Source organism: Sceloporus undulatus, chromosome 2, assembly GCF_019175285.1.
Source record: "Sceloporus undulatus isolate JIND9_A2432 ecotype Alabama chromosome 2, SceUnd_v1.1, whole genome shotgun sequence".
NCBI lineage: Eukaryota > Metazoa > Chordata > Lepidosauria > Squamata > Phrynosomatidae > Sceloporus > Sceloporus undulatus.
In genome coordinates, this window is record NC_056523.1 from 312,165,649 (window position 1) to 312,192,639 (window position 26,991).

At 43.9% G+C, this 26,991-nt stretch overlaps 1 long non-coding RNA gene across 1 annotated transcript; it reads right to left on the minus strand.

Moving 5' to 3' along the window:
• Nucleotides 1-231: 231 nt before the first annotated feature.
• Nucleotides 232-19,755, minus strand: LOC121923470. The gene is made up of 4 exons (XR_006102373.1): nt 19,440-19,755; nt 3,342-3,402; nt 2,490-2,572; nt 232-1,435 (listed from the first exon to the last, which is right to left on the minus strand). It is a non-coding gene; the product is annotated as an uncharacterized LOC121923470 (long non-coding RNA).
• Nucleotides 19,756-26,991: the final 7,236 nt, after the last annotated feature.

Sequence of the window (26,991 nt, forward strand, 5' to 3'; positions counted from 1 at the left end):
GGACTGGAATATAGTTCCTCAATTCCTGATCTAAATTATTGGTCTTCCAGCTTGTTCTGAGTGCGAGTCCCTTATGAAATTACCCCGCGAATTTCATAGGGTTTTCTTAGGCAAGGAAGACTCAGAGGTGGTTTGCCAATTTCTGCCTCTGAAATATAGCCCCCAGCACCTGAGATTTGTTGGTGGTCTGCCATCCAGGTACTCACTAGGGCTGACCCTGCTTAGCTTCCAAGATCAGATAGGATCTGCTGCCTTGTTTTGAGCGTGGATCATAAAAAGGTTGCGGCAGCACTGAAGATCTTTAAATGAAACTATTTGTCAGTCTTGTGGCTTGATGTAATCCAAAGGAATAACTGGAAGATCCAGTCGCAGGTCTTCCGAATAACAAATAGTCTGGTTGGATGCTTTTGCCACTGAACAGCATCTGAAATTATGCTTTTTACATTGCAAAACTGGATGCTTAATCTGGCACCTCAATTGTGGGTCGAGTTGCCACATCTGAGGGCCTGGGAGTCCTCAGGGCAAGGGGGAGGAATTTCAGAGCAGGAGCACTGTCTTGGAAAGTATGTGAATGTATATGTTTTCCTCATTTGGGAGACATGGTTGCAAACGTTAATGATTTATGACTAACCCTCAGTACCATCACCTTTGAACATGTGTGCTGAATACAAAGAATTTCACTTCCTAAAACAAAATCATAATTAAGTAGTATTTTCAAACAAAAAATTATTTCTTACAACTCAGAAGAGATATATAAATATTAAAAAGAAATCTGAGCTTTTAAATGAGAAAAATGCTGCTAGCTGAAATATTTAAAAAACACTTTCAGGCCACCTTTCCTTGCTACCCTATTTTTTTTTAATCTAGGATGGCATACTTAGCATTTATTTTGCATAAAGCATGTAAACATCATATAGACTGTAAACTGTAAAAGGCACAAAGCAACTATATACATTTTCATTTTGTTAAGTTGTTCTATCTCATGTCTGTAAGTCATGTTTTTGGTGTCAGTCCTATAATAAGTTCTGTCTGTTTGGTTTTACTCATCATGAAGCAAAACATGACTGCTTTTATGTAATACAAAAGTAATGTTTACAGTAGAGCTGTACATATCTGGGAAATCCTTTACAACAACTGTTCAATTAAAAAATAAATACAGTCAGGTTTGGAACATATGTGAGGTATGTTGAACATTTGTTTTAACTGAACAAATGGAACATTTAACAGTATAAAGTTTTAGTCTTGGCTTGGAAAATTTATCCTTTTTGTCACGGGCCTTCCTGCCCTTCTGCTTTCTTTCCTCCTGTTCTATTTCTTCTTCCTCTTGCTTTTCTTCTTTCTTCTCATCTTCCCCGCCAAGGAATAAAAAGTTGAATGTTATGCCTCTTTTCTCCTGTCTAGGAGTCTCGGTTCCCGCGTTTGCAGCTAAAGGAATCTGACCAAAAGAAAAAAAAAACACTGAGGTAAATGACCAATAAGAAATCACCTCACAGATCCCTCTTATCATAGACTTAAGGCCAGGAACAGTGTCTACTCTGGGAGCAGTTGAGGCCATGGCAGGTGTAGTGTTGGCAGCCGTCTGTGCAGGCCCTTGTGGGGTAACCGTGATGATTTTTTTCACAGCCTTGTTTGCCAGGAATTCTATATATTTGCCTATCACCATTAAAAAATAATTAGGACTGGAAACATAGAAATAACTTCTAAAAAGCCAATGGCCATGATTGCTATTCCAAAGAGATGTCTCTTGGCCACTGGAGTCTTAACGGCTATCATCAACGTTTTTAGAGACTGGTCACCCCCACATATCCTTCTGCCTGTTCACCTTCCCCTTTTCACTCCCATATAGGCTTGCCATATCACGGGAACAGGTGGGACTGTCCCGCCTTCTGGGGGCGAGCACCGTCCCATCCCTCCCGCTCCCAGTTCCCGGGTGGCTGCCCAACTCCAGGCTACCAGTCTTGCTGCCTCCCTTTTATACTGTGTTGAGCTCAGGGAGTGCAGCAGGGGTGGAGCTGGCAGGGGGCGGGGTCTGCTGGTCTGCCCTGCCCCCTATTGGCCAGCCCTCTCAAGGAGCCAGCCCTCTGCTTACTTATTTGGGCGTGCTCCAACTTCCAAGCCAGCGTGGAGGAGCAAGAGCAAGGAGGAGCAGGCTGGGGCGGCAGCAGTAGCCATCAGGTATGCTGCTGGCCTGGGGGGAAGGAAAGGGCCCTTATTCCTGGTGCCCCATGGGGCCATTTGGGGCCTTTTTGGCCTCTGGGGTGGCCTGGGCCATGGGGGTGGTGGTGGTGGAAGGACACTTGATGTGCGGCACACAACACTTTCATTGCACAATGTGCATAACGCTTTCCAATTTCAGTCAGTCATGTCAAATGATCCTGTCCATCCTGGTTCGTATGATCTTCCATTATCTGTTTTGGTCCTTTTTGCTCCACTCACTTTATAATAAAGACACAAAAGTTAAAAATAAAAATGAAGCACCCAATACAAACCTATATCTACCAAAAATTGGTAATTGGTTGAGTATTATCCTTAGCTGATGATGGTCCAACCATTGAAGCAGAAGTCATTTCCCCTGAATTTTTTAAAAAAAGATTGCATCAATAACACTTCTATTTATTATTACCATTTATACATTGCTCCTTAAAAATAATTTTATGTATAATTTTAAAACAATATGGAATAATGTAAACAACATAAATTGTATATTTTTCCAATTTTATTTTTAAAAATCTAACAATTTAATGTACAGTGGGACCTCTCCTTATGCGGGGGATCCGTTCTGGATCCCCCCGCGTAAGGGAAAATCCAGCTATGCCCAAGCCCCTTAGGAAATAATGGGGCTCATGCACGTGGCGGAGCGCATTGTTTTCCTCCCCAAGTGGCTTCCGTATAAGCTGGAAGCCACTTAAAATGCATCTGCCCATGGCGCAAGCGCACTGTATACAAAAATATGCATCCATAATATTATTACAAAGTGTAGTTGTTACATACTGTACAATATCTTATATAACTGCATCCTACTCCTATTCTTGCTCAGTCTCTTTCTCCTCCAAGATCTCCCCCTCTGCATCTTCAACATCCTCTTCATCAGAACTCACAATTATTTCATTGGATATTTTTATCCTTGCAATAACATGTTATATACATTAAATTATAGATAATTAAAATTGTAATAATGCAATAAATTTAATACATAGTTTTCAAACCTTCTCCATCAGATTTCCCCCCTAAAGTGCCTTCCATAGAATCTGAAACATTATCAAAAAAGTGTGGTTTACATCGTATAATTTGTGGTAACTTTTATTACGAATAACATTAGAAATTACTACATCCAAATTTACCTTCTTCATCCTTACTGTGGTCATCTGTCTCCTGCCTCCTTTTTCACATTGCCAACAACATCTAAAAATTAAGAAGCAATCATTTATGTAAAATATCAGTTGTGTAATATTACCTATTATTATTATTATTATCATCATCATCATTAATAACAACAACAACAACAACATTTATATATGCTGCCCAATCACTGGGAATCCGGGCAGCAACAGAAGGGATAATACAAATACAAGCAATAACAATAAACATGAAATAAACAAATATAACATAGCTGTGCATCAAACAATAACAATAAAATAAGATAACAATTAACAATAGCAATAAAAATACATAGCAAATCAACAACAGCAAAATTAACAGATCAAAATACATAACAATTAACAAAGCAAAACAAGTAAAAAGAAAAACTAACAATAAACCTTCCTTGCAAATTGAGATAAATTAAATGCCTTATTTACCAGCATATAAGACGACCCCCAACTTTTCCAGTTAAAATAGAGAATTTGGGATATACTCACTGTGTAAGACTACCCCTTTTCCAACACACACCAAAATAATTAAAACATCAGATTTGATTTCAATATGGTAATTTTAATTCAAATGCTTATGACATGCAGGTACTTTGGAAAAGCCTCACTTATAAACATAAGGCTTTTTCGTGGGTTTTTCGGGCTATGTGGCCATGTTCTAGCATAAGGCTGTTTTGTCATCAAACATGTAAACATAAAACAGTGCAAGTGGATTAAACTTTTCCTAATTCACTCTAAAGCTGAAAGGAAGGATAAGCACAGCATGGGAGCTGCCATGCTGTTTGTTTTCCAAGCTGTCAACCAAACTGGAACTGATGATGATAGGAGGAAGATAACAAACAATAGAGAGCGATCAAGTGCTGGGCAAGTCCCTGGCGAGTTAGCAGTGCCCATCATAACTGCAAACTACAGTATTTTTACAGGTTTTGCTGGCATGACAGTTTCCCTTTAAAAGCCTTCAAAATCCTCCTGTTCATCATCTGATATCATAAGTACATCAATGAGATCTTGTGATACATTTGTAAGGCAGTCATCGTATGGATCGAATTCCATATCAGATGGTGTGGTCTCAGCTTCGGCTTCCTCTTCATCATGCTACAAGTAGTTGTCCTACATACCATCTAATGAATGTGATATACCACACTTCTTGAAAGACTTGATTGCTGTTTCTGCATCAATATCATTCCAAGCTTTTATGACAAACTTGCACAAAACATCCAACTGTGGAGCACGCATGCTTCCTTCTTTTGTGAATGACTTTTTGCCATAACCATCCATTCATTCCACTGTTCTCAAATGCGATCTTTAAATGGCTTGTTTAGGCACACATCCAGTGGCTGTACCAACGATGTCAATCCTGCAGGAATAACTGCCACATCTGTGTTTAGTCTTGCAAGCCTTTGCTTGGTGCTGGGAGTTAAATGAGCCCTGAACATATCCCATGCCAGTAGACTACTTTTGTGAATAAGTCCACCTGGTTGCCTGCTCCATACATTATCAAGCCATAGCTTTACCCCTTCTCCATCCATCCAGCCTTTTTCATTCACATGTACAAAACAACCAACAGGGAACATGAGTTTCGGCATTGTTTTTCTTTTAAAAATAATTGTTCTCAGTTTGGCGCCATCAGCTTTGCATCGTAGTACCATTGTAAAACTGGACTTCTCGTGTCCTGTTGTTTTAATTAAAATTGTTTTTTCACCTTTTTGATGGACAGTTTTATTTCCAAACATCAAAATTCATCGGAGTTTCATCCATATTTCCAATACTACTTAACGCATAGCCATGTTTAGTGCACTGTTGTATTATGTATTGATGGAAACTATTTACTTTGCTATCAAGATCTCCAAATAATTTTTGGGCAGTTTTTGTCTTTTGCCTCAGTACCATATTATGCCTTCCCATGAATCTAGTACACCAGGATACAGTGGCCTTAAATCAGTTGCTGTGATCCGGGTTAGATTTGGCCCACTGAAGTGCAAACAAACATATTTTATTTCGGGTCACTACATAACAGTTTTGGCGATGCTCACTCACCATGTCTGCTACATGGTTTTCGAGTTCTGGTCAATGTGGGGTGCCTCTTCTTAATGCACACTTACCCTGATTCGCTGTGACTCCTGGCCACAAGATGAGGGACCTTGCCTCTGCTGAAGTACTGAGCACTTTGTGAGCAAGGAGGAGGGGGGGAGGCTGGGGGCAAGGCAGGCATTAATAATAATAATAGGATTTATTTATATGCCGCCCAATCACTGGGAATCCGGGCGGCTTACAACAGAGGGAATAATAGACGGTTCCCTGCCCTCAGGCTTACAATCTAAAAAGACACAACACAAAAGAAGGGAATGGTGAGGGGGGGAGGGATCAGATCCATCATTCTTCTCTCCCTCTGAGGCCTGGACCAAGGCAGATGGACTGGAGGGAGGGTTCTTCTTTTTCATGCTAGCCCTAATGGAGCTGGGCCTGCCTGGTCAGCTCCCTCATAAACTGGAAGATGACAGTTATGGAGGGAGAAGCATCTTCTTCCAGGCTAGCCCTGATGGAGATTAAGAATGGGAGGCTGCCACACCACGAAACCCCAGCCATCAATCCTCTCCATCAGCTGCCTCCAGCTCAGCACTCAGGGTTGGCTTCAGCCTCAGGCACCACAGCAGCCGCCATCTTGGCCTACCTCCCTTTCAGTCTTCTAAAGGTATGTTTAACTATGTTTCTTGCCCTGCTTAAGGTAACATTGAAATTTAAGGATTTATAGTCTTGTACAGAGATATATGGCTTCATTAGCCACTTTCGGAGTGGATAAGCCCCATCTGCTCTTATAGGAGGGGGTACCTGTACACCATTAACAGTTAAGGTTGGATTTCTAGGAACAAATCTTCCTTTGTCCATCACTTGACATAATGGCGAATTCCAGAATATAAAATCATCATGATTTCTACTTGAAAATCCTGAAAAACAGTCAACAAATCTTCCTGTGTGATCCACTGTTTCTTGAAGAACTATGGAATACCCATGTTTCCTGTTGAGGTAATCCTCTCTTCTTCCAATGGGTGGACACGCAGGAATGTGTGTACTATCAACAGTTTCAATGCAATTCCATTGTCATGTAGGGGAGTCACAAAGGAAACAAATAACACGTAATGTTGGAAGGAAAAGCCACAACTTTATTAACATATAACAGCTGAAAAGTAGGGTTTGTCTGGATCTGTCATCAATCAACCCCTGGTTGGTTGATGAACCCAGTTGCTTAGTCACGGCCAAGCTTCGGGATGACATAGGGGCAACCGGTGAAACGCCCTTTAGCAACTCAGGTAACCGTCTGATTGCATATTTGTCTCTCTGCCCCTAGTCACCAGCTTATGCTGAATCGGTGCTGCCCCCACAATGGTAACACCGCACGGGCCCAGCTGGGCTCCTGGGTCCCCAATGGACTCTTGATCCAGTGCTGCACAGTCCTGGAAGCCACACTCACCAGATCCAAGATCTATGCTACCACTCTTGAAAAGTTGTGACTGTGCAGCCCAGAAAACCCACAGAGGGAAGGAGGGCGGGAATGTTGGAATAATAACAAGCTCTACACTTGAGTCATTATAAGGTTGGTGACCATTATAGGGTTAATGTAGGGTTCCTGAGTGTAGATGACTTTCACCTGTGTGTGTATAGCTCTAATTAAGTTTTCACCCTTAATAAGGCTAGCCTTGTAGTGAGCTATCTCTCCCTTTTGCTCACTCTATTATTATTATTATTAACCTTTATTTATAAAGCGCTGTAAGTTTACACAGCGCTGTACATCAAATACTCTATCCTTAGCCTTTCTTTCTGTTATATTATGCTTGTGTTACGTAGTTTATATTATGTGCTATTTGTTATTATGTATGCCATTGTTGTTATGCTTTATTTACTATCATTTGTATATATGGGTTTAATGTGATTTTGTTATACTACTTTGTTACCCTTTTTAAGTATTTAGATAGAAACATTTTATACTACTTTGTCCCTTTAGTCTCTTTTCAAACCCATTCTTACAACAGGGAAGAGTGTCGCTGGGATAGCGCCAATCAGCACACCACAAAGCCCTTAAATAGGCCATTCCACCAATCGGGCTAGGAGGAGAGAAGGTACTGCCTACCCCAGCCCCTGAACTAATCCGCTACACCACACAGCGCAGCACAGCCAATCCCAAGACACTTCTGCTCCCGATGCTCACTGGGAATTGTAGTCCCCAGCACCAAGGAGTGGAAGTGCTTCCTCTTCCTCCCCCCCTCCCCAAACCAATAGGAGCCCACCTGGCCTTGGCATAAAGCATGCCAGGAAATTTTTATTAGGAAAAAAAATTCTCCCCAGATGTGTACTGCCACCACAATGGGAAACAACTCAAAGAACGTGAGGTCATGGAGAATCCCCCTTTTCCCCAACTAGCAGGCCAATGTCCCTGAAAGAAACCCCAAAACCCTGGCTCCCAGCAGCATCAAAATGCATCTGGAGGTTGTGACCCAAATCCCATGGCTGCTGCCATAGAGATATGCCATTGTAATCTCTGAGGAACCCTTCACATAAATTGAGGTTCTGTTTTATACGTTTAGAGAGGCAGACGTGATGGTGAGTGGCTTTTAGTCCCGCAGTGATTCTGGCCAGCCATACACAGAAAGCCCTGCCAGGTGCAATAACTTTACAAGCAAAACTAAGGTGACCTAGGAGGGACTGACTCTCCTTCAAGGTAGCCTTATGGGCCTTGGCAGTTGTTTGAATCTTAGATCGTAGGGCCACAAGTTTTTGTTCTGGCAGCTGAGAAACCCCAGCCACTGAGTCCAATTGAATACCTAAGTAAGTTAGGGACGTGGTAGGACCCTCCATCTTCTCAGCAGCCAGCGGGATGCCTAATTCGCTGGCCAGGGTGGTGAAAGTGGCCAAGAGCTTGACATAACCATAGCTTTTAGCCTCACCTAAAAACAAGACATCATCCAGGTAATGGTGACCAAGGGAGAAGTGGATCTCTTCTTTACCTCCCATTCAAAGAAGGAACTAAAAGTCTCGAAAGTGGCACAACTGACAAAATAGCCCATTGGTGTGGCCTTATCAAAATACCACTGTCCCTCAAACTTGAAGCCAAAGAGGCAGAAAAATCATCAGGGTGTATAGGTAGCAACAGAAGGGGTAACTGGATGTCGCATTTCACCATAAGGCCCTCTGCCACCAGGACCGTACAAGTCTAACTGCATGGTCAAAAGAGGCATAATGCATGGAGCAAACCTCTGGGGGGATAGCATCATTGACGGATGACCCTGGGGGATAGGACAGGTGGTGTATGAGGAGGTATTCCCCCGGGGTCTTCCTAGGTACCACACCAAGGGGGGACACTCTTAGGTTGGGCATAGGTAGGTGGGGGAAGGGGCCCGCCACCCTGCCAGCCTCACATTCCTTATTAATCTTGTTCAATAGAACTTGGGGCATGTCCTAAGCAGATTTTAGGTTATGGGCATCAGATGGGAAGCAAGGATCCAGCACCGGGATACGGAAACCTCACGTGAAGCCTTCAGCAAGGAAGGTGGTTGCCTCTCTATAAGGATAATTATTGAGGAGGGGGACGTGGTTGTGGCGCACAGGTGTAGGAGTCAGGGGAAAAGGTGCCCAGGCAGCCTCAGCACATTCATTTTGGGGTCCCCAACCACCCGGCCTCAGAGCTAAAGGCTCTATCCCTTTTGCTGGAGGCTGCCTGGGCGGGGCGCCCTAGTGAAAGGGCTGGAGAGATCCTGCTGGACGCGAGCACACTGTTTTGGCATGGAGTCCCAGGCACAGCTCACAAAAGTGATCAAACTTGCACTGGGTGCGCACGCACTTGCCTGCGTTGAACTCTCAGCACACTAGCCTGTGTGGATCTCTTTTGCCCACCCACTTGGAGAAGCCCCTGGACCTGGCATGAGGCCCAACCACAGGCAGCCATGTATTCAGTGAGGTCCCACCGCTTGGAAGCACTCTGCGACGCTCGCTGGCAGCGTCGTAAGCAATGTCTGCTGCTTCTTCCTCCAATGGATTTTGCTCTCAGAAGATTGAGCATATGATTGACAAGGTACCAAGCACGCTTGGGATAAGACATGGCCACCATCCTCATAAAAACTCTGAATCCCTCCAACCAATTAACAAAGGAACGTTCAGCCGTTGGGGCCTTGGGTTCCTTTTTAGGCTTCTTAATGGAAGTAACCACACCTGCCTCTTCCCCTTTGGGCCTCAACAAGGTGAAAACATCAACATAACAACCCCTGGGGATTTGTTTTCTGACTTCTTTGAACAGGTGAAGTCCAGGGGGGTTCATCCCAGGTAAACTTGGGGAACTCAGAGGCCTGAGTGTCCACCCAAACACCCTGTAAACCTAGGTGCCTAATGGCTCAAGAAGGTAGACCCGGGACCAAGACTTCTTCCAGCCTATAGCCATCCCTTCCCAAGGATGCTTCAGAGCACTCACCCTCCCCCTTCGAGGAATCTGAACTTTTTGCTTTTCTTTTTGGCTCTGCGCTTATGCTTCCAACCCTTGCACTTGCTGCTCAACCCAGTGCCGACCTCCAAGCTGGTGGTTGAAGAGCTGGAGGGGCTGGAAGAACTGTCAGAGCTGCTGGACCTGGACCTGTTAGAGGAGGAAACGTGCTGCACTCGCCCTCTCTTTTCAGTCCGTCTGCGTTCACTCACAGTTGGCTGTTTGGTAATTGCTGCTTTTGTTATCAAGGCTGTGATAGAACGATTCAGATTTCAACAGCCTCCTGACTCAGCACTGGCATAGTAGGAGGTGCTGATGCTTCAGTTGCTGTAGTCAGTGGCCGCTGATTCTTAGGTTTGTGTGCTATGTCCACCCTGGTGTGGTAGGGCGGGCCGCCACTGCCTTCTGCTTGGACTGTTGAGGAAGCATTATAGCCCAACTCAGAAATGAGTAAGAGGACCCAAAGATCTTTTACCATCACCCTAGTTCAACAAAAGCTGGGAAGGGAGATAAGCTGTAACTATCCAACCGCTATAGGATCAAAATGAGGGGGGGCTAGCTGCCTCAACAGTAAGAGATGGGCAAAACAGCCAAAAGCCAATCTAAAACCTCTGAGAGGAGGGGGGAGTGGACAGGAACACCGATATCGCCAACGGCTCAACTGCTAGCCGCTGCCAACAGCGTAACTACCCTTTAGAATCCTCCTCCAGGTGCCTCAGTAACTGCTCGGCTCGACCTGCCCCTTGGAAGAGCCAGGCTGGAATGGCACTGATCATAGCACCACGAGGCTCTTAAATAGCCCATTCCACCAATCAGAGGCTAGGAGGAGAGAAGGTACTGCCTCCCAGCCCCTGAACCAGTTAGCTATGCCGCATGGCACGGCCAGTTCCAAGACATGTCTGCTCCCGGTGCCAGCTGGTAATTGTAGTTCCCAACACCGAGGAGCAGAAGTGCCTCCTCCTCACCCCCCCAAACCAATAGGAGCCTGGCTCCTGTTCCTTGAGTTCAGGCTCATGAGGACAAGATTCATCATTCCTGCTCCCACGAGCCCGAGGTTCATCACTCCCGCTCCCATGAAGGCGAGGTCCATCACTCCTACTCTCATGACGAGCCTGACTATTACTATGATAGTGAGGCAGACAGATATTTTCTCGCCGTCAGCAGAGAAGTTGTCCAGAGTTGCCTGGGCCCTAAGGCGGCTGTGCCTTCAATTCCAAGACCAAGGTTGGCTTTGAGGTCACATTCCTCTCCACCAGCAGTTTCAGCTCACTCATCAGTCCTGACTCTTCACTCCTTTGCCATAGCCATTCAGACCCATTCTGATGACCAGATAGTCTTGGATCCCGATACCTCTGAATCTGACCATGAAGGCTCACTGAGAGGAGAACCTCATACTTCTCAGATTGATTCCTCAGATTAGGTTGCTCCGCAATCTCCACAGGAGTTATTCCATCCGGGTGCTGCCTCCCCCACAGACGATGTGCGTTTAGGGCTGCCATAATTCTCTGCTAAAAACTGGGACAAAATGTAGGACAAAATTTAGACCAAAATATAGAACAATTGTAGGATAAAATTTAACCCAAAATGTAGGACATTTAAGAAAAATGGAGGACTTTAAATATCCTACATTTTGGGCTAAATTTTATCCTATAATTGTCCTATATTTTGGTCTAAATTTTGCCCTACATTTTGTCCCGGTTTTTAGTAGCACATCATTAAGATGGCTAATACGCTGGACATTCAAGTCACTCACTTGGAGGATGATGCCGCCAATCCCATAGAAAGATGGATTCATGGCAAGGTACTGACTCCACCTTCGATCCCGTTGCTTCCGTCCCTTGAGAAGATTGCTAAATGCTCATGGGACGCCCCGATCTCTTTGACACCTGCAAATAGGAAAATCGAAACCCTATACAGGATTACACCGTCCCAATCTTTGCGGTTGCTGACCCATGCGAAGCAAAATTCTGCTATTGTGGAGGGCTCCCAGCAGTCTTTCACCCCAAAGACAGCTACCTCTCTGGCGGACCAAGAAGCCAAAAAGATAGATGGCCTAGCCAAGAAGGCTTATTCCTCTTCAGTCCTAGGACTCAAGGTGGCAAATTATAATGCCTGCATGGGGGCCTATATCCAATGTTCGATGGAAAAGTTCTCCCCTATTATCCCTGACGTCCCTGAGGACTGCCAGTGTATCATCACAGAGGTTAGAGATGAGGCCCATTCTATTGGCAGCTGGCTGATTACCTCGGCTCACCACTCTACAGACTGCTCAGCCAAGACCATGCCCGCAGCCATCGCTCTTAGAGATATGCTTGGTTCCACTCGTCAGATTTGAACCCGAACGCTAAAGCCACAATCGAAGACATGCCCTTCGACAACGTGGGCCTATTTAATAAGGAGACTGACAACAGTTTGAACTTTAAATACCGGATGAAAGCCGCAGCCAAGAAACACGGTATGTCAACTCTGTCTCAAGCCCCGTTCCGAAAGCGCCAACGGCAGTGGTATCCCCAGGGACAGCAGACCTTCCATCAGGACTGCCCGTACGAGCACCAGTTTGCATATGCGCATATATATATATATATATATATATATATATATATATATATATATACACATATATGTATATAAATACGCACACACATATATGTATACATATATGAGATATATATCAGTATTACAATTGATAATTTGTTCTGTAAAATTATTTAAATAATAATAAGTGTATAATAATAATAATAATTTATTAATTTTCACAGGGAATCAAAGCGGATCACAACAGTAAATGTATATATAGTGTATATGTTTACACTATGGAGTTTATCAGAATCAAGTTTAGGACCCTGCAATTGCGCTAAGGAAGTGTAAAGAACGTTGCAAAATGACTGTTTCGCGCGATGTCTTACCACATTGCTTGCTTTTCCGTCATTCCCCCGTAACGTTATGTTAGCGCTACAATTGCGCGAAAGTTGCGATTTGCTTGATGCGAAACCATGCATAGAGGAGCTGTCCACTACACCAGCGCCTTCCGTTTCTGTCAAGCATTTCGCATCAAAATCCTTGCGCATGCCCTTTGGAGGCTTTGGTGGCATTGTGACCTTTGTGTTTCCGGGGGAGTGAGGGGGTCCCCCCCATCTTTAGGGTCCTATTTAGCGGAGGGGAGGGGGAGAAGAAAAGAGCTGAAGGAAAAAGGGGAACTTGGATGCAAAGGGTGACAGAAGGCAAAAGAGGAAATTAGGGTGGCTTTTGGTGGGGGGGGGAGAGTGGAGAAAGTGATGATGGAGGAGGAGGAGGAGGAGGAGGAGGAGGAGGAGGAAGGAGCTGTGGGAAGAAGGGAGCCACAGAGCATCCTATAACGGAGCAGGAGGAGGAGGATGAAGGACCCAGGGCAGCTCAAAGGGAGGTGAGGGTCGGAAGGAAGGAAGAGGAGGAGGATTGCCCAGGGAAATAGGGCTGTAGAGAGAAGCTGGGGATGTAGGGAAATGGATGCAGCACATGATTTTTGGGGTGCTTGCTTTCTTCTTGCTCCTGGAACTTAAGCGCCATTATTATTGTTGTTGTTGTTGTTATTGTTTGTGTTATCTGCGGGTGCTACAGTCAGAATGCCTGCGCTGCATTTCCATTTTATTCCCAACTGATTCCATGGGTCAGTTGGAACTGACAGGTCACTCTGTCTCAGCCTCAGTGGAAGGCAATGGCAAAGTGTAAGGAGGAGGAAAGGAGGCAGTTCAGGTCAGGTCAAAGGCAGGGCATGAACAGAGCTCCCATCAGGCACTTTCCTCCCTTTTTAAATAAACTATTTTTGGCAAAATGAGCGCATGTTTTGTTGTGTTTTTTCCTGAGGAATATATATATATATGTATATATATATGTATATATATATATATATATATATATATGCCCTTTGCAACAGTATCCCTTTGCTGGAAGTCAGCTGATGAAAGGGAAAGGGAACAATAAAAGGGCACTTTTTTCCTTGGAGAATCCATGCTAAAATGCAAATGTAACATGCGAATGTTACGTTTGTAGCTGTTGTCAATTAGGCAATTGGCAAAACAATACATGCTTTTGCAAGGAATGCAGGGATAGCATGGAATGCATGACAATCGCATCCTTTTCTGGCATTTACGAGGTGATGAATTTATTATTAGTATTATTATTGTTGTTGTTGTTACATGTGCAAGAGGCATTCTGGGGTGGCAAGGAGTCGGGGATACAGGATGCATTAACTTGCATTTTGGGGTTGAAAATGGGGCCAAGGGCAGATCATAAGAGGTGTGTTTGACAAAATGAGCACGCTTTGGGGCATTTTGTGCCTGGCTCTTTAACAAAAAGGAGGGGGGAAGGGTTAGGGTTAGAAGGGGCTGGAGTGGATGGCCCTTTGGGGTCTCTCCCATCTCTGCGATCCTATGTATTCCCTCAGGACAGAAGAAGGGGCTGGACTGGATGACCCTTTGGGGTCCCTTGCATAGATTAGATTAGATTTACCTATAGGTACAGACCCCACTCCCCTCACATATACATATACATAAACATATGCATATAGAACACACACACACACACACATCCATATATATATACACACACATCTCTCTCTCTCTCTCTCTCTCTCTCTATATATATATATATATATATATATATATATATATATATATATATATTCATTCACACACACACCCCTCTTTATAAATACAGGCAGACAAGACAAATATACACATATATGCCAGAGACACATACCAATAAATATCTCTGCATATTCACAGTATCCACAACAGCTGATAACACACATGCGTCTTTATATTCACATTTATTCCTCCGGGACAGAAGAAGGGGGTGGACTGGATGCCCTTTTAGGGTCCCCTTGATTTCTCGTGTCCTATTTCACACATCAAGGCAAAACACACACACAAACACATATATATCTCTGCACATATTCACGCAGAATACACACACACACACACACACATATATATACACACACATACACACACACACAAAAAAAAGGAGTGCAGAGGAATGGGGCTGGAATGGATGACCTTTAGGGGACCCTTAAATTTCTAGCCTCCTAGGATTTCATGCAGGGCAGAAGAATGGGGCTGGAATGGATGACCCTTAGGGTCCCCTTAAATTTCTAGCCGCCTAGGTGTTCTTGCAGGGCAGAGGAATGGGGTTGGAATAGATGACCCTTAGGGGCCCCTTAAATTTCTAGCCTCCTAGGTGTTTTTGCAGGGCAGAGGAATGGGGCTGGAATGGATGACCCCTGGGGGTTCTTTACATTGGCAGCCTCCTAGGTGTTCATGCAAGACAGAGCAACCCCCCCCCCCTGTTGTCCTGAAAAAGGAAGGCCACCGGAAGGGAATGAGGTCAAAAAGCAGCCCAGCATCATGGGAACTTTGCAATCAGTAACTTTAGCGTTACGTTGTGCTGCTGCCTACCACACCAAACCATTTCGCAGGATAACGGGAGACCATGGCCTGGCTTCCACTTTTGCCCACAATGCCCAAAAACGGGAGGAATGCCGCTTAAACTATGGGAGCGTTGCGCAACGAGCTCCCATAGAAATGAATGGCGTCTGGAAGAACATTGCGCTTTCGCGTTATTGCGCAACATTCATGACGCTAACATTGCGCGATAGGCAGGAAAAATTGCCAAAAACTCCGTCTGATAAACTCCTATATATAGTAATATAAAGCTTCAGTTCTTTGTAATAAAAATTATCTAAAGTCTATACAAAAATTGTTCTCATGGTGTTATTTAAATAAACACAAGATATATTGTTTGTAATTATAATACAGATAACTAAGTTCAAATATTAGGGGTACATTATTCACATAATTCTTCATAGACAGTTACATTTTCCCTCAAATTTTATTGTAAATTTAGTTATTGTATATGTACACATCAATTTATAAATACTTTCAAAACATAAGTCACATGCTTCCTGTCATCCACACATACTTCAATGTTTGTGTACATATAACCCCACATAATCAAAATAAAAATATACAGCACCATACGCAGCTTCCAGCATAATATTTATATGTGTATATACACACCTATATATGTATACATGTCTAGCTAGCTAGCTAGCTAGCTAGCTAGATCTATACATACATTAATTTAATAAATAATATTTTATATATATTCATGGTATTAATGTTGAATAAATATTAATTTTACTGGATGGCCCTTGAGATAGCCTCAACTGCAGTGTCTCACACAACAGACTTTTCTTGCTCAGGGAAATTTGACCCGCAGGATGTTATTTTACTGCACAGCAAACATAGGACAAATCATAATAGCGTGATTGAATCATTATGAGGTATCACACATGCACTAATAATGATCTATTAGCACTATCAGAAGAGTATTAATGGGATTTAGCATTAATACAAGTTTACAAAATTAATATAAAATTACAGAATTCATTGATGAGATAGATGCGAGACAAGCACATAGTTGTGTGATAATCTTTCGCATAATCACTTAATTATAATGGGAACATGACAGAACAGTGACACGTTTTTTGTCATGTTCTATGACTTCAGAGGGCAGCTATGAAGACTCTAGATATCATTGAATTCCACCTTCCAGATTGTCTGGCCCATTGTATTTCCAGTTTCTACATATGGTTGTGAAAGATGGACAGTGAAGAAATCTGAATCAACTCATCTGAAATGTGGTGGAGGAGAGTACTAGGAATACAATGGATGGCCAAACCGAAAATGAAAATGATGGCAAAGTAAGCTTAAATCCGCTCTAGAAGGCAGAATGGTAAAACCAAAGCCATCATACTTTGGACACATCATGAGACAACCTAGTTCATTAGAAAAGAAGATAATGGCGGGTTACAGACCGCCCGTTTGGGGCGGGCTGCACCCGCCCCTTTCCCCAGTGTATCGGGGCCTCAGCTGCCAGACCGGCAGCCTCCAAGGCCCTGATCCACTGCTTTCCAGGCTGCGGGGAAGTGGCAAAAGGCCGCTTCCCCGCAGCCTGAAAAGGGGTGTCCTTGGGGCTTCAAGCCCCAAGGACACCCCACGGCGGCGGGGAGGAGGAGAAAGGGGCCCCTTTCTCCCTTGCTTCGCTGGGCGCAGCTGTCTGAAGGCTGCGCCCAGCAACGCAAAGCGGCGCTGCAAACCAGGAAGGAGCTCCTCCGTTTGCAAAAGGGAAGGCAGTAAGAAAAAAACATGGAAACTCTCATTACATGTGGATTGACTCAGTTAATGAAACCATAACCTTGACTTTGCAAGACCTGAGCAGGGCTGTTAATAACAGTGTCTTGGAGGCCTCTCTTTCACAGGGTTATCATAAGTCAAAGCTGGCCTGATGGCAGTTGACAACAACAAAGCAAAGTTTCAAAGCTTGGACTCATAGTGACAGTTCTGGGGGGCCTTTGGGGAAGCCAGAGGATCTTCAAAGCAGTTCCCTTTTAAGGAAGAAGCTGTCACATCCCAGGTGTAGAGAAATCTTATAGAATGAGTTCACCAAACCAAATGTTTATTCAAAGGTCCAAAGGTTGTAGAGCAACCAAAGGTGTTCAACCAGTGAAAAAGTGGCACAACATTTCCTGGTCAGGTGTTTGCCTTAGGGAGGTGCCCTGACAAATTCCTCTTGAGTGATGGACTTTGCTTTTGATATATTTTATATACTCATGTATAGGCCTAGAACTTTAGGTCAAAAATTGACACCCCCCCCCAAAAAAAACCTGAGTCAACTTATCCATAAGTCAATGTAAGTACTGTCCTTTTTTATAAAGGAACCATCCCCTGGTGAAAGGCAAAAACATAATCTGTCCTGCAAGCACTGACTCACCCTCTATTCTCTCATCCATCCTGCCTTGGGTGGGCACAAACAGTTATGCCTCCTAGAATTTTCTACATTTTGGAGGCCTACTTTTCCTTTGCTTCATCCTTTACATCCTTTGTTACATGCTCCTAAGTTTTACCCGCGACTTATACACTGGTTATATCAAAATCCATAATTTTGCCCCCAAAACCTGCCCTGGACTTGTACATGAGGTTGACTTATAGTCAAGTATATATAGCTAATGCCCCATTACAGCCATTTGATACCATTTTCATTATCACATCCTTTAGAATCCTGGGAATTATGATAAGTAACTGCATTTTGTTTTATTTGTATATGTTTTTATTGGAAATAAAAATTTATATATATATATATATATATATATATATATATATATATATATATATATAAGAATCCTGGGATCTGTGGTTTGGTGAGTGGCACTGAGAATTCTCTCCTAGAGAGCTCTAGTATGGTAGTTTAGTACGATGAAACCAAGACAATTAAAGTTGTATTAAATTAGTATGACTGCGGCAGGGCCATCTCTAGGTATTTGGCCACCCTAGGCGAGAAATATCTCCCCCCCCCCCCCCCCCGGTAGGCCCTCAAAGTGTAGGGAAAATGTAGAACAAATTGTAGGACATTCAAGAAAAATGGAGGACACAACCAACTAAAAGCCAAAAACATTAATAAAAAACAATATAAATTCATGTTTCTCAGTCATGCTCAAAATGGAGGACGTTTTGACATGCTTATCAGCACAACTCCAAGACCCAAATTCACAACTACTAATTCATTGGGAATAGAAGAAGAGAGAGAAAAACAACAGCACATGCAAGGAAGCCTTCGAGCATTCTGAGCATTGGAGCATTCTCTGAGACCAGGGTTCGAATTCTGGGTGAGCCATGCAAACCCACTGGGTGACCTTGGTCAAGTCACACTCTCTCAGCCTCAGAGGATGGCAAGGGCAAACCCCCTCTGAAGAAATCTTGCCAAGAAAACCCCAGGATGAGGTTGCCATAAGTTAGAAATGACTTGGAGGCACACAAGAGCAACATCCACAATATGAGAAGGAAGCCAAGGTCCAAAGTGCACAGCAGAAAGAATCCAGTTTGAGACTGCTTTAACTGCCCTGGCTCAGTGCTGGGGAATTCTGGGAACTGTAGTTCTGTGAGATATTGAGCCTTCTCTGCCAGAGTTCTGGTGCCACAATAAACTACAAATCCCAGAACTCCCTAGCACTGAGGGCAGCTAAAGCAGTCTCAAACTGGATTGTTTCTGCACTGTGTTTTGGACTTTGGCTTTATGTGCTATAGGAGTCTGAAATCCTTGCTGCTAGGACTCAGTGTATATATACATAAATATAGTAGGTGTATGTGCGCACACACATGCACACACAGAGTATATGTGTGTGTGTGTATACACACACACACTTCTTAAGCTTCTTAGGCCCAAAACACACTGCTGAAATAATCCACTTGGAGACCACTTTAACTGCCCTGGTTCATATAAAGAAATGAACAACAACAGCAAAAATAAAGTTGAGAACAACAAACTATCATCCCCAGAATTGTAGTTCCTGGGAACTGTGGCTTCTTGTAGCCCCAGAGCTCCCTTTGACAGAGAAGGCTGACAGAGAATGTCTCCCTAAACTACAGTTCCCAGGATTCCCTAGCATTGAGCCAGGGCAGTTAAAGGGGTCTCCAAAAAAGGGTTGATTTCTGCAGTGTGTGTCCTGGGGACCCGCTCCATTTGGGAGCCCCTAGTCCTGGAGGGAAGGCTGGGAAAGGAGGACCCACCTGTCCTGCCAGAAGCCCCAACTGCCTGCCCTTCTCGGCTGGGCTCTCAAGGCTTCCTTGGTAGGCCCATGCCGTTTTGCCTGGGCTCCTCCCCCCCCCCCCGCCCCCCCCCCCCCACCTTCCAGGGCCAAAAGAAGGAGGAGGAGGAGGCTGTTCTTATTGTTGTTTTCGGGTGCCTCCAAGTCCTTTCCTTCCCAGCCTCTCTCCTCCTCTTCCTCCGGCACTCGCGCCTCTGTCTTGGGGCAAGGGGTGGGCTGGCTTTCCCTGGGCAGCGCAGCCCAGCAAACCCAGGGCAGCAGGAGAAGAGCGTTTGGCAACCTGGGCTCAGCTGGAGCTGTGTGTGCGTGCGCGCACGCTCCAAGAGAGGCGTAAATTGCGCCCCTGATCTTCCTGCACCCCAGGCGACCACCTAGGTCGCCTATATGGAAGAGCCGGCCCTGGACTGTGGCCAGGGACAGACTGCCCCAAAGGGGCGGCATGGCAGCAGCCTGTTTCCCTCCACAGGATCACCACAGCAGCCAAATGGCATGGCGTCCCTCCAGAGTAAAATGAACCCAGTTTTTCTGGGTTCTTTTTACAGCACTTGGCTTATGTCGCGAGTGCACCATTGGCACACTCGTGACATACGCAACGTGCAGCAATGTACAGATTCTGCACGTCCATTATATCAAGATAGTGGTGCCCGTGTAAACGGAATGTCGCCATTTGGCCACTGCCGTGCTGTGCTAGGGTTAGGGATCGTGTGGTTGGTGTGGGCTCCCTGACCCTAGAATGGGTGGCGGCATGCACTTCAGGACTTTCCTGCACCTGTGTAGTGCAGACATTTCAGACATAACAGCTACATCCAGAACTCACGTAAGATGATTGAGAATTTGGATTTAAACTAGTTCACAGCATGATCCTAAACACTTGCTAAAAATTTGTTGTGCTGCCATGTCTACAGTGGGATTCTCTGGCTAGCAAAAGTGGCAGAGCTTTCCAAGTAAATGCCCTTTTCTACATTATGCAAGCCCTTTAAATTGTAATTGGTATGAAATTAAGATCTCACAGCCCACATATCATAACATACAATAACAACAACAATAATAACAATTTCTTACCCACTTTACCCCATGGATGAAGGCGGGGAACAACAACAATGAACAGATAAACAACATCAATTAAAATACACATCAAGTTAAAATGACAAATAACATACAAATATTAAAATCAATCATTTAAAACATACATGCCTTTTTCTAGAGAAACTTCAGAAGAAAAAGAAACTGGTTTTCTTGCCACTTAGTGAAAATGAATCACCAGTGTGACACAGTCCTGTGTTTTGAATAAGCCAGAATCAGAACCTACTCTTCTATGCTGACCTCTTGGACAAACCTAAGGCCCTTTCCAGAAGGGCCTTTTAATACGTACTGTGTACATACTAGGGTTGCCCGGGGGCGTCTCTTTCAGACAACCCAACCCTAGTACGTACACAGTATGTACAAAATGGCGGTGCCCATTCTACATGGGTGTCGCCATTAGGACGTCACGACTGCGCCGCCTCCAAATGGGCAGTGCAGGTGTGACGTCCTGGCGCCGCGGAAGGGCACCTGTGGCGCCCTTTCCGTGACGCAGGAAGGAGTTCCGAAACGGAGCTCCTTCCTGGTTTTGTGTTGCTGGCACAGGCTTTACACGGCTGCACCAGTGACACAAAGGAGAAAGGGGCCGAGTGACCCTTTTCTCCTTTCCCCGCCGCTGGGAAGCGGCCTTTTGCCACTTCCCGCAGCCTGGAAAAGCAGCAGATTGGGGCCTCCGTCGGGGAAAGGAGCGGATACAGGCCACCCCAAAGGGGTGGTCTGTAATGCGCCTAAGTTTAGATAAATCAAAGAATATTGATACAGCTCAGAAGGATGAACGATCTGGTGGAGTGGTGTGAGTGTTCGATTACAACCCTGGAGACCAGAGTTCGATTCCCCCACGATAGGGGTTGGAATATATGCATAAGTTGGAAACAATTTGAATGCACATAACATAAGTGTGAGGTGTAAATACTTTCAATAAATACTAATAAATTGTAGAAAAGGGCTGTGCATGACTCTTGCACTTGGGCTTACATGTTCACATATGCTAAACTAGCATTCTGTGCAAACTGAATGATCACTGACAATTCATTTGTCAGCTCAAACTGATCACAAACAATTCATTGTTTTGATTCCATATTGGCTTTAATAGAAATGCAAGCATGAACACTTCTAATCTGTTTACCTGTGATGCAGGTATAAGAAATTATGTAACACTGACTTAATGTCTATAATGATTCCCAAACTGGTCCTCTAGATATTTTTGACTTCAGCTCCCAGTATTCCTGAATGTTGGCCAAGCTGGCTAGGGCTTTGGAAGTTGAAGTCCAAAACACCTAGAGGACAAAAGTTTGAATATTTTTACCCTAAACCCTTCTGGTCAACATTTTATTTGGAGCTGGCAGAGGGTAAAATTCTGTCAGTTTATTTACACATAGATCTTGTAGAAATTAAGGATTACAAAAGTGGCTAGCCAGAGGTGAGCTGAGGCAGGTTTTCCAACTTCCCTGCAGCCAATCAATGGCTACTTGTATATGGTAGCTTTTGCGAAGTTGCGACAAAACATTGTGCAGATAAGAACTGGATACACCCTTATACCCACTAGAAAAAGTAGTTATCCTAAGCCACAAGAGGTGTCTGGCCATTGGCTCCTGAGTAAAGTTTAATGGTTGAACTTCACATGGATTAAATAAAGGCAAATAATTGTACTGGTCTGGGTATAATTAGTGCAGCTGGCCCTCAATAGCCACATAGCTGTGGCTGAGATTCTATATTGGGGTTGCATAGCATCAATCTCCACATGCAGAATTAGGTTTTAATTGTGCTACACAACTGTTGTGTTGATTGGCAACATCGATAAGGATCCTAGGGGGCGTTTTATTTTACCCTTAATCAATAATAAAATCTTTTTGAACTCTCAAGAAAAAGTACTTTTCCTCCTTATGGACACAAATAAATGTGTGACCTGGTGCGTAGCGTTGTTTGTCCTTGCTGCTAAAAAGACTAGGAAGAAATACATAGCAGAGATTGCTGTTTCCTGTAATGGGGATAATTTGATCTAAAAGGGTTCGACTGAATTTTAACATATTCATGTTATCTAAGCTGTCCACAATTGTTAATGTTAAACTTTTGCTATAAGATACAATTTGTTGTATATTGTTTTTATGGAAATTTTGGCGTGATACAAACTGCCATATAGTACGTATTCTATACGTACTAAGGTTAGGAAGGGGCAGTGCTTCCGCACCCCCCTAGCCCTAGTACGTATAGAATACATACAAGATGGCGGCGCCCCTTCCACATGGGCGCCACCATCTTTACGTACTGGACGCATAGCGTCCAGACGTGTCGCGGCGCCTATGACGTCGCAAAGGCGCCAGCGGCGCCTCGTGACATCATAGAGGCGCCGCAAAAAGAAGCTCCAAAATTGAGCTTCTTTTTTGCTCCACGCGGGAGTCGCGCGGTTTGGCTGCTGCGGCTCCCACACGGAGCAAATGGCGCTGGCGGGAGACCGCCGCAAAGTGGAGGTCTGTATCCCGCCTCCATGTGTATTGTATTATTACTTTGATTTTGCAATGGCCATTGGCCAAAAGCAATAATGTATGTATGATATGAGTGGCAACATTGTGCAATTAAATCTGGAAACCAAATGTGCAAATGAATGTACAATAAACTGCACAGGAAAACTACAGAAAAAGAGATTCTCTCTAAATATTAGGAAGAACTTCCTGACACTGAGACCTCTTTGATAGTGGAAGTAACTTGCTTGGAGTGTGGTGGAGTCTCGTTCTTTGGAGATTTGCCCATTTGTCAGGAATGCTTTGATTGTATATTCCTGCATGGGAGAATGGCGTTGGGCTTGATGGCCCTTGTGGATTCTATGATCCATGTACAATGTGCACCCTTGTAGCATGGCACCCCACAATACAATCCTAGTTCTACAATCTTGAACTGAGTGTGAGCATTCTGCACTGGATAAAGATGTCAACTCACTCCTTTAGGGACATTTTTGCATGCAGAAGACACTATTTTGGCCCATATGCAATACGTGTAACTGCAGCTGAAAGGACAGTGGCTCCACTTTTGGATTCATGTAGAACTCAATCTTTTCTTTGAAACTGAAGGGTCAGACTGAAGAAACTGAAGAGTCAGTCTTGTGTTGGTTCATAATGATGGCTCCACTCTTTATTATTTGCATGTTATCAGAACTGGAATAAACCAGAAGAGAATCAGAATAAACTCACAAGGTAACTGGGAATGTTTATACTTTGTTGCCCTTGAGTTAATATCGACTCATGGTGACCCTATGGATAAGACATCTCCAAAACACCCTATCCTCTACCTCTCTGCTCAAGTCTTACAAGCTCAAGCCCATGACCTCCCTCATTGAGTCTAGCCATCTTGCTTGTCTTACTGTTTTGTTGTTGTTGTTGTTGTTGTTGTTGTTGTTGTTGTTGTTTTTGCTGCCCTTCGCCTTTTCAAACTCATTTTAGTCTTTCGTTCTCATGGTGTGTCCACAACAACCTCAATTTCGTCTTCCTTGCTTCCATGGTTGTCACATTTTGGAAGCATCATAAGAAAAGATTCATTAGAAAAGGCAATGAAATTAGAAAAAGTGGAGGGCAGCAGAAAGGAAAGAAGACCACAAGCCAGATGGCTGGACTCAGTCAGGGAGGTTATGGACCTGAGCTTGTAGGACTTAAACAGAGAGGTTGAGGATAGGCTCGATCTGTTCTAGGACCCATTTGTTTGTCTTTTTGACCATCCAAAGTATCTTCAGCACTCTTCTCTTCCACTATATCTCAAATTAGTTGATTTTTCATTCTGTCTGGTTTTGGGGAAGAAAAAGGCATACTCTTGGCAAAGTCACTGAAGATTTTCAGATGATGTCATGCTTATCTAGAACTTAACCCATGAAGATCCTGGAATACTCCAACAACAAACCATTCTCAGGGAAACCCCAGGAATAGTTTGTTGCTGGAGCATTCCTGGATCTTTATGGGTTAAGTCCTGGATAATCACAATGTGTTTGAAAATCTTCAGCACGATCACACAACTTTGTTGGGAGTATGCCTTTTGCACCCAGCTTTCCCCCCTCCATCTGATAATCTCCTTGGTCTTTTGATTTCATGAATGCAGTCTCCACTCTGGTCAGTGTTTAATCCAAGGTACGGGAATTCTTTGACTATTTCTATTTTATCATTACCTATGGCCGCAGAGAAATGCTGTACTAAAAACTATCATGTTAAAAAATGTACTCAGATGTTTACACCTTGTTTGGCTCCACCTAGATCGAATAAAACCATTTCTGATCAGATGCATGCTTCCAGCAGCACCTGACTCATTGTGGAAAGCACATTGAGAGGGTCATAATAAACACACAAGCGTACCAGGTAACCAAATGAAGCTGACTCACACATCACAAGGAAACAAGTATTTCTAGTTTGATCTGCCTGTACAGAAGTCATAATGCGGTCAGTGACCATGCTGCTATTTAAATATCAGAGCGAAATTGAAAAGGTTCTATATGATGCCTTGGACAGACCTGGGGAAAACAGCAACCATGTATGGTAATGACCTCTTTGTTTACTTTAGAGCTGGTTGCCAAAAAGGCAAAAAAGAAAGCAATGTTTTTACTCATCACTATTTTTTAAAAATAGCTGTAACACTCAGGTGGCCAGGTAGTGTTTTCTGGTGGACTCCACCCCAAGAAGTCCATAGATCAAGGGTTATTTGAAGCTTTTTCCTCCTATTGCACAAGAAACAAAAGGACCAAATTCAAGGTGGTGCATCTCCTGATATGCCCAACACATGTTATTTTGCATGATCATGCAGTGCATCATTGAATAAGATCAAGGGCTTGTCTTTACAGGGTAGAATACCTTGGGATGCCCCTGGAGTATTCTGGCCCTGAATTCCCCCCCGTTACCTGTGCTATCTTCATAGTGACAACTGCAGCTGCCTTCTCATGTGATCTTTGCCTAGTGCCACCACTCAGGTCACAATGAGATGTCTAACCATGTTATAGATGGTGGGCAGCTTGTTCTGACCTCATATCAACTGGCACCCACAGCAGTGGAGGCAGGTGGCTAGCAGGGACTGTGTGGGAAAGCAGATGCTCATTGTGGAGAGAGCCACAAACCCAGAAGGAGGTTTTTTGGAGGGTGGAACACTGAATCGAGTGGGGGATGTCACGAAGACAATTCATGCCCGAATCAAGGTTTTAGCCCTCCATAATGTAAACAGGAGGCAGTGATCCCAGGGGGAATTCAAGGTAAGTCACATGCTCTCATCTTCAGGGGAAGGTAAACCTCCTCTGAACAAATCTTGCCAAGAAAACCCCATGATAGCTTTGCCTTAGTATTGCCGTAAGTTAGAAATGACTTGAAGGCACACAACACACACAGACAAGGCTGAGATGTCCCTGAAGTGTGATGGCTCTGAGGACCAAACTAGAATTGAAAAAAATTATGTAATGATGAAAGTTATTTCAAAATCTAGTGATGAAAAGCAATGCTTCCTGTGTACCAACAAACCATACAGCCAGAGCAGTAAAGGAGTGTTGGGTGCAATTGATAGCAACATGGTTGCATCCAAAGCAGCAGAACAGATCTTCATACATGTATCTTCCTTGGCCACAGACAGAACAATCAATTGGTCCCAAGAAAATACCATTAATAAAATGTTATAAATACTGAAAGGCATCATTATGGTTATGATTGTAATTATTTGTATCCTGCCTTTCCCCCAAGGCAGCTTACAACAGTTAAAGCAAAAATCATTAAAAATTCACAGCTTACAAAAGTTAAAAATAAATTAAATCCTGACATCTCAAAAAAAATGAGCTCTGGTGCCACTGCAAACTACAATTCCCAGGATTCCCTTGCACTGAGCCAGGGCAGTTAAAGTGGTGTTTGGGACCCAAATTTCATTTTGTAAACACACACACACATACACACACCGTTTTGGGAACCCCTGAACTAAAGGAAATCCCCCCTTTCCCCAGCTCAAGCTTTGTTTATTCCATTGTTTGGCACATACCATGCTGTAACTGGACACTTAAAAGTTTGTGACTGCATCTGTACAAAACAATCCGGTTTGACACCACTTTAATTGCCAGGACTCAATGCTAAGGAATTCCAGAAAGTGTAGTTTGTTGTGGCACTAGAGCTGCAACAAATTGCACTTCCCAGAATACCCTAGCATTGAGTCCTGACAGTGTCAAACCAAATTATTTCAGCAGTGTGGATGCAGCCTGTGTTTCTCCAGCCCTCCTTCACCATCTTCTCTGTGCACATGCTAAAAACCCACAAGCCATAAAGAGGACAAGAGGAAAGGGGGAGATGGCTGGGAATTGTAGAAAGGAACATTTATGTCAGAAGTTTCTGTTAACTGAGCTCTATTTGTACAGCATCATCTTTCTTTGCAAGAGGAGATATGCAAATGTCTGCATGGTCCAATTGCAAACAAATTATACTCCAGAGTTTACTTTC